The following is a 9,903-nucleotide window of genomic DNA, read 5'->3' as shown; positions in this document are numbered from 1 at the left end:
TGAGCCTGTAAAAGCTGTTGTCGATGACAGGTTTGTCTAACCGGATACTTGCCAACATGTGGCTGACTGTTCCATTCATAGTTATGCTCACAGTGAAGTCAAGTCTTCACTATGCTGCATGTTCTGCTACCATCTGTACATCTCTCCAACAACTGCAACAGGCAATCTGATGAGGTGGTGACGGCTGGGAGGGCCTGTGACAGGGTGATATAATAGAGAGCCAAGTGATAAATTGCATTTTGTTCTAAATAAAGGACAAAGCTTTTCGCTAATGCACTTCACAACCAAAATAACTCTGTTAGTGGCATCTTCCTGGCTGGGGAATTAGTCTACTAGCTAGTTTATCAAGCCGTTTTTTATCAAACTTTTCACATTACACACATTACCTCTCGTTGTTGACGAAGCCGTCTGTCATCAGGGCAGTAACTCTGGTCACTATGAGAGACTTCAGGATGTCCTTTTCATGAGGAGTCCAGGGAGATTCTGGCATCAACGGAGGAGGTGCCACACGGGTATTTGTGTTGCATGACACACTTTTACTCTGCCTGACAAGCTGCGAAAATAGCAAGCGAACAGTGAATGAAATTATTTTTACATTGCTTGACATGTTATGATACCCACCTTTGCTCGTTCTGGTAAGTCCCGGCATTCCGTTCATAACCAGGGGGATCTGTCTGGCACCAAACTGTACATTTTGTATAATTGAGTCAACGATTGTCATCATCCTTTTGCACACATTGTATATAGATTCTCTTTTTTTCTACCATGTTATTGACTTGTTTATTGTTTACTCCATGTGTACACTGCTATGCTTTATCTTGGCCAGCAAATGAGAACTTGTTCTCAACTAGCCTACCTGGTTAAATAAAGGTGAAATAAAAAAAATAAAAAATAAAAATCCCTAAAATAGTTGAAGAAATAACGTAATCCCGTTTTGAAGCTATTTCTATGCTATACAGATGTAGAATGACTGGCTCCCGATTGGATTGGATTCAAACCGGTGACGCCGTTACACTATACAACCAACTGTGACATGTTACACTATGGCCCTGGGTTGGTTAAGTTTGTTGCTGCTAGTGAGTACACTGTAGTAGTCAGACACGAGTTAGCTACCATAGCTGCATCCAGTATTTATTTGTGCTCTAGACATGGGTTGCACCTCATAGGCTAACGTGACAGTTTCGTCAAAATTACACTAACTTAGTGACATTGCTTAAGTAGGCAAATTATTAGTAGGAACACCTTTTCCAGATTATGATTTTGTCAAATGTAAGCACCCACCTAATTATGATAACATTTGAAAAAAATCATAATATGGAAAAGATGTTTCACACAAGTATATGTGAATTGGACATTTGTTTTTTGGGATATCCCACTCCCCCTGAGAGACCCTCAGAGAGTGGTGTCATGGCCAGGGATCAGCCATTACTGACAGTGACCCTGGAACAATTAGGGTTAAGTGCCTTGCTCAAGGGCACATAGACAGATGTTTCACCTAGTCAGCTTGGGCATTTGAACCTGCAACCTTTACTGGCCCAACGTTCTTAACCGCTAGGCTGCCAACCACCTATTCTGCACAATAGGGTCCTTCGGCAAGGCACGTAAACCACGGTTGTTGGCTGTGCAACGTGCTGGAAGCATGTATTGCATGGTCAGTCTCAAATGGCCGTGATCCTTTGACCGCATTGGGGGCGATGAAACAACGGAGGCCAATTCAATGAAGGAAAGCGAAGTGGACAGAGGGACTATTTGCACGTGGAGCTTGGCATAAAGGGGGTATGATTTACACGTGGAGCTTGGCATAAAGGGGGTATGATTTACACGTGGAGCTTGGCATAAAGGGGGTATGATTTACACGTGGAGCTTGGCATAAAGGGGGTATGATTTACACGTGGAGCTTGGCATAAAGGGGGTATGATTTGCACGTGGAGCTTGGCATAAAGGGGGTATGATTTGTTGACATCATTGTAATCCAAACCCAACTAACTCGCTGTGAATGCACTGAGCTTCCAAACTCTGTTTTACACAAGACTGACTTTATGGGCAAAATTATCCTATTTACATTTTGTAATACATTTTGACACTAGAATAAATGTTTCTGACTCATATCGATGCCACACGGGCAGTTTTCCAAGGAATGAGTTGTTCACTTTGACCTCTAGTCTGTGAATCTTTAATTTAAATAAGTTCTTAGTAATCGACATGTTACCCTACCCCACATGTTCAGTACTCTGTTTGTTATTGGCTGTCTGATAGGGAAGGGAATGGTGTGTCCCAGTGGTGGTGGGGACAGGGTAGCATTAGGACAGAGGCTGAGGCTGAACCCGAAGCAAACAGTGCTAGGGGTCAAAGGGTTGCAACACTGACAGGATGACTAGCGATACACGCCAAGTTCCCTCCGCCCACGGGGGAGACACACTGGACAACCACGGACATACAACTGCCTTATGAGATACATGTCTTGCTGCCTGATTTACAGACTCTTCCTGTTGTTGACGCTGTTGAAAGAGTCAAATTGCTGATGTGTGAGTGCAGGCCATGTTTCCCTCTCTGACTGTAAATTCTCTAATTAAAACCAAGGACTATACTGGTGTAGGTTTGACTCTCTGTGTGTAGCCTACTGTCTGTATGTTATGTTCAGCTTGCAGGGAAGAGGCTGGGGTATGACTGGCTAGGTGTTACTCTTATAGGGTTACTCTGGTAGGCTTGATTGAGTCTCTCTGTGTGTACTTTCTATGTGTTTGCAGGGAAGTGGTACATTGTGGGCCTGGTGTACGACTCCCCAGTCTTCGTCCCCTACAAAGACAAGCTTAGAGTATCCATGGGCATCCTGACTCCACAGACCAACGCCAAACATCCTGATTCCACAGACCAACGCCAAACATCCTGATTTCACAGACCAACGCCAAACATCCTGATTCCACAGACCAACGGTAACGTCAATCTCCTGACTCCACAGACCAACGTCAACGTCAATCTCCTGACTCCACAGACCAACGTCAATGTCAGCCTCCTGACTCCACAAACCAATGACAACATGAATCTCCTGACTCCACAGACCAACGTCAATGTCAGCCTCCTGACTCCACAGACCAATGACAACATCAATCTCCTTACTCCACAGACCAACGTCAATGTCAACCTCACCAAGTCGGCCCAGAGGATAACAGAATGATATACAACACTAGAATGGGCATTGGCATCCAGGCAACCTAACTAAAGGACAGCCACCTTGGTTAGGGTATTGAAGATGTACTAAGATGGACAAATATTCCTACCGTATCATTATGTTCTTTCTCCTTGTGTGAAGATCGTCATGATGCCGCAGTAAGCTCTCCGCATACGAAAAGACAGTGATACATGGTGAATTCATCCCAAAAAAATTATGAGCATGTCCTTATTTCTATTACAGCATATTGGATGACTGTCATTCATATTACATTCACCCAGTTCAATGTAGCTTCGATAGGTTTAGGCTTCTACATGATACATGAATTTTCCATTTTTCTCTAAATCTGTAAACTTTCATACATTGGCTAGGTTGTCTAGCCTTTGCCTGCAATTTATCCGTTTCATTCCGTTTTCTTACCCTTAAGAAATGTTTTCACCAGAATCGACGGAATGAATGCACCCCTGATCACACACAAACACAGTTCACTTTCATAGGAGCCACATAAAAACAACATGATCACTTTTCTCATTGTATAATTCCTTTTCGCATTAACGCGGATCTCCTCCTCTCACATTTTCTCTTCACTTGTAGACTTCAGTGCACAACACATTAGCTGTCTGTGACCAGGCGAAAAACCTTTCCAAGCCAAACCTTGATATCATAACCGTTAAGCGCTACACCGAGCCTACATTGTTGTCCCCATATTCACTAACGTCAGTCAACATAGTTACTAGAACTAACGTGTTAGTAAACCCACTGCAATCATGCAGTACAGTGTACAGTCAGCAAGCAGTTTAGCAGTTACACCGGCAACCAAGGTGGCAATAAATTAATAAAACCAAAAGCTTACCTTGACTTGGAAGAGTTCCAGTGTTGGATAGCCATAGCCAGCTAGCTAACATAGCATCCCTCTCTGTTTGAGCCTGGTGTTTGAGTAGGCTAAACTAGCTAGCTGCATTCGCTAGCTAAGTGAAAGTTTAAGTGAAAATTAATACAACAAAATATAGCAAGCTCGCTTTCTCTCGGTTTTATAATGAATTCAATGTACCCAGAGGAGGACGGAAACTAGCTGTCCTCCGACTACACCATGGTGCTACCCTACAGAGTGCTACTGAGGCTACTGTAGACCTTCATTGCAAAACAGTGTTTTAATCAATTATTTGGTGATGTGAATATATTTAGTGTAGTTTTATCTAAAACGTTTCATAAAAAATAACAATTTCACCTTTTCCACTGATAAAGATGGTCCTCCCCTTCCTCCTCTGAGGATCCTCCACTGTTCTAGTCCTCTGCCTGCCCTTACAAGAGAAGTCCTCTGCCTACCCTTACAAGAGAAGTCCTCTGCCTACCCTTACAAGAGAAGTCCTCTGCTTGCCCTAACAAGAGAAGTCCTCTGCTTGCCCTAACAAGATAATTCCTCTGCTTGCCCTAACAAGATAATTCCTCTGCTTGCCCTAACAAGATAATTCCTCTGCTTGCCCTAACAAGATAATTCCTCTGCTTGCCCTAACAAGATAATTCCTCTGCTTACCCTAACAAGATAATTCCTCTGCTTGCCCTAACAAGATAATTCCTCTGCGTGCCCTAACAAGATAATTCCTCTGCTTACCCTAACAAGAGAAGTCCTCTGTTTGCCCTAATGAGAGAAGGCCTCTGCTTGCCCTAACAAGATAATTCCTCTGCTTACCCTAACAAGAAAAGTCCTCTGTTTGCCCAAATGAGAGAAGGCCTCTGCTTGCCCTAACAAGATAAGTCATATATTTGCCTTAACAAGAGAAGAGCCTTCTCTCAGCATCACACGTGGTCCCGTGTGGCTCAGTTGATAGAGCATGGCGCTTGCAATGCCAGGGTTGTGGGTTCAATGCCCACGGGGGGACCAGGATGAATATGTATGAACTTTCCAATTTGTAAGTCGCTCTGGATAAGAGCGTCTGCTAAATGACTTAAATGTAAATGTAAATCTTCATAACAAACCAGCATATCTGTTCAAAGTTGGTGATCTTGGTTTCATCTGGGAACTGTTGTGATTCTAAACATAGTGAAAGAGAGAGAGAAATCACCAACACTGGACAATTGAGGAGTGGAAAAACATGGCCTGGAACATGACCTCAACCCAATAGAGCTTCTTTGGGATGAGCTAGAACAGGCTGTTCTCAGCATGAATGTACTGCCGTCTAATCTTCAGCAACTGCATGATGCCATCGCGTCAGCATGGTCCAAAATGTTGAATGCCCTGAAGAATTCAGGCTGTTCTGGAGGCAAAGGGGGGTCTGACCCAGTACTAGAAGGGTGTACCTAATAAACTGTCCGGTGAGTGTATGTGACCGTATACAAACATAAGCAAGGTTTGAGATCATTATGTTTTAGTGAAATATTAGATCTGTTTGGGCTTCTTGCGGTCGATTTGCAGTCTACAAATTATTTGTAATTTTGTTCCGGCCCCCTGACCATCCACTCATCAAAAAATCGTCCTGTGGCTGAATCTAGTTGAAAATCCCAGGATTACAATATTAAAAGTCCTTTGAACATCGTCGTTTTTTCCAGACTATAACCAAGGGAAGGACATTACGGTAGAGGCGACCAACCAACCACAATGACTGTGCAGTGGTCCTGAAGCACAAGAAGATGGACGGAGAGTACACACTGGGGATTTAATAATACACACTGAGGATATAATAATACACACTGGGGATATAATAATACACACTGGGGATTTAATAATACACACTGGGGATTTAATAATACACACTGGGGATATAATAATACACACTGGGGATTTAATAATACACACTGGGGATTTAATAATACACACTGGGGATTTAATAATACACACTGGGGATATAATAATACACACTGGGGATTTAATAATACACACTGGGGATATAATAGTACACACTGGGGATTTAATAATACACACTGGGGATTTAATAATACACACTGGGGATATAATAATACACACTGGGGATATAATAATACACACTGGGGATTTAATAATACACACTGGGGATATAATAATACACACTGGGGATATAATAATACACACTGGGGATTTAATAATACACACTGGGGATTTAATAATACACACTGGGGATATAATAATACACACTGGGGATATAATAATACACACTGGGGATTTAATAATACACACTGGGGATATAATAATACACACTGGGGATATAATAATACACACTGGGGATATAATAATACACACTGGGGATATAATAATACACACTGGGGATATAATAATACACACTGGGGATATAATAATACACACTGGGGATATAATAATACACACTGGGGATTTAATAATACACACTGGGGATATAATAATACACACTGGGGATATAATAATACACACTGGGGATTTAATAATACACACTGGGGATATAATAATACACACTGGGGATATAATAATACACACAGGGGATATAATAATACACACTGGGGATATAATAATACACACTGGGGATTTAATATTTTCCCAGTATTTTACAAATGTTCCATCCCGAGAATAAATCCCTTTTCTCCCGGGTAACCCGGTATGCCCCACCAAAACCTGAAGTGTCATTCAAAAGCATGATAAAGCTTATAAATAAGCCTAAGTATGGATTTGATTAGAGCTTTGATTAAATGAGCCTGATGAGGCATACATTAAAGCATACATTAAAGACATTTAATGAGACCAAGCCCAAAAGATTGTGCCGTTATCCAATACATACTGTACAGTGCATTCGGAAGGTATTCAGACCCCTTCACTTTTTCCACATTTTGTTTTGTTACAGCTTTATTCCACATCAATCTACACACAACACCCCATAACGACAAAGCAAAAACAGGTTTTTAGAAATGTTAGCAAAATTATTAAAAATGAAATACTGAAATATCACATTTAAATAAGTATTCAGACCATTTTACACAGTACTTTGTTGAAGCACCGTTGGCAGCGATTACAGCCTCGAGTCTTCTTGGGTATGACGCTACAAGCTTGGCACACCTGTATTTGGGGAGTTTCTCCCATTCTTCTCTGAAGATCCTCTCAAGCTCTGTCGGGTTGGATGGGGAGCATCGCTGCACAGCTATTTTCAGGTCTAGAGATATTTGATCGGGTTCAAGTCCAGGTTCTGGCTGGGTCACTCAAGGACATTCAGAGACTTGTCCCGAAGCCAATTCTGTGTTGTCTTGGCTGTGTGCTTAGCGATGTTGTCCTGTTGGATGGTGAACCTTTGCCCCGGGTCCTGAGTGCTCTGGAGCAGGTTTTCATCAAAGATCTCTCTGTACTTTGCTCCGTTCGTCTTTCCCTCGATCCTGACTAGTCTCCCAGTACCTGCCGCTGAAAAACATCCCCACAGCATGATGTTGCCACCACCATGCTTCACCGTATGGATGATGCCAGGTTTCTTCCAGACGTGATGCTTGGCATTCCGGCCAAAGAGTTCAGTCTTGGTAACATCAGACCAGAGAATCTTGTTTCTCATGGTCAGAGTCGCTTACGTGCCTCTTGGCAAACTCCAAGACGGCTATCATGCCTTTTACTGAGGAGTGGCTTCCGTCCGGCCACTCTACCATAAAGACCTGATTGGTGGAGTGCTGCAGAGATGGTTGTCCTTCTGGAAGGTTCTCCCATCTCCACAGAGGAACTCTGGAGCTCTGTCAGAGTGACTATTGGGTTCTTGGTCACCTCCCTGACGAAGGCCCTTCTCCCCCGATTGCTCAGTTTGGCCAAGCGGCCAGCTCTAGGAAGAGTCTTGGTAGTTCCAAACTTCTTCCATTTAAGAATGATGGAGGCCACTGTGTTCTTGGGGACCTTCAATGCAGCGGAAATGCTTTTGTACCCTTCCCCAGATCTGTGCTTCGACACAATCCTGTCTCAGAGCTCTACGCACAATTCTTTTGCTCTGACATACATTGTCAACTGTGGGACCTTATCTTATCAATAGAATATACCACAGGTGGACTCCAATCAAGTTGTAGAAACATCTCAATCATTATCAATGGAAACAGGATTCACCTGAGCTCAATTTCGAGTCTCATAGCAAAGGGTCTGAATAATTATGTAAATAAGGTATTTCCGTTTTTTTGTTTTTATAAATTGGCAGAAATATCTAAAAATCTGTTTTCACTTCGTCATTACAGGATTAGATTGATGAGAGCAAAAAATTATTTAAGCAATTTTAGAATAAGGCTGTAACGTAACAAAATGTGGAAAAAGTCATGGGGTCTGAAAACTTTCTGAATGTACTGTATATGATATAGGCTACTGCACATTACTCACAACATGAAAGCCCATTGTCACGCCCTGGCCTTAGTATTCTTTGTTTTCTTTATTATTTTAGTTAGGTCAGGGTGTGACATGGGAAGTTTGTGTGTTTTGTCTAGTTTAGGGTGTGTGTATTGTTTAGGGGGTGTTGTATAGTGTATGGGGTTGTGTTCAGGAGAGAGTTCTAGGAAAGTCTATGGTTGCCAGGTTTGGTTCTCAATCAGAGACAGATGTCATTAATTGTCTCTGATTGGGAGCCATATTTAAGGCAGCCATAGGCTTTAGGTGATTGTGGGAGATTGTCTATGTTGAACGTAAGTAGCTTGTGTGTGCACTTTCGTTTGTAGCTTCACGGTTGTTTGTTGTTTTGTATAGTTTGTATAAGTGTTTCGTTTCGTGTTCATCTTCAAAATAAAGAGAAGATGTATTTTGCACACGCTGCGCCTTGGTCCACTCTCTCTAAAGAAGACCATCGTGACACCCATAGATGTAGCTAGCTATATGCTCTCTTGGGTAAAACGAAGAAACTAGCTCCAGTAGGCTAATATTTTTGAGTGTGAACTGTATTATTGTACTTTGTTGTATTATACTGTATTATATGGACTGAAATTACACACATTGTTCAAACCATTATGAAGCAGGGAGAGCTCATGCGATTCTGTTGCACCTACAAAGTTAAAAGTATAGGCCAGCTAATTTTAATTATGAAATATAATAGCTCTTACATCTCTTTCTCTCTCTATTGTTGCTTCATTCCTTCCTTGCTTTCAACAGTTAAATGAAATTCCGGTTCGTTGTCCTCTTCTTAGATACACTTCTCTTCACGAAGATTGAATAGTTATGGGTCTGAACTGCCATAGCCTACCGCCATTGCGCGTTCACGCTTCTTTCAAACTACCCATGATTTCTATTGGCTGCTTTTTTAACATTCAGCAAACAAGAGCTTGCGTACCTCTTCGAATAGTCTATTGGTATAAGAAATGTAAAAAAAAAAAAAATTAAATTAAATGTCCAGCATGCTATTCTAGTCCAGCGTGTCCTGCATGGGACTCCAAGAGCTAAGGAGCATTTTTTTAAGGAGAGAGGCCAGCGGAGCACAGGTGCATGCGTGTTGCGCAAGAGACAGTAAGTTAGCATAACCCAGAATGAATTAGCTAAATATAAGGCCAATACTGCATTGAATGTATTACCTGAAAGAGGTAAGCTAGGACACCTATATACAGGGCTATATATCAATCTAGAACAGGATGATCTATTTTGGATCTATTTTTATGGAATTGATAGAGAAAGACTGCAAGAGAGTGCAATGATATTAAAACAACGATTTTCGAGTAATAGGCTGCTTTAAAACTCTTCAGCTGCAATAAATAAATAAAAACGTTACAATTAAAACATAAGTTGACCTGCGAAATTCAGACGGAGATGGATGGGTCAATTAGACACACATTCAGTCTTTAAATTATAGACTTCGCTG

This window comes from Salvelinus fontinalis, chromosome 2, assembly GCF_029448725.1.
Source record: "Salvelinus fontinalis isolate EN_2023a chromosome 2, ASM2944872v1, whole genome shotgun sequence".
NCBI lineage: Eukaryota > Metazoa > Chordata > Actinopteri > Salmoniformes > Salmonidae > Salvelinus > Salvelinus fontinalis.
The sequence above is the reverse complement of the archived record's forward strand: the minus strand, read 5'-3'. Positions refer to the sequence as shown.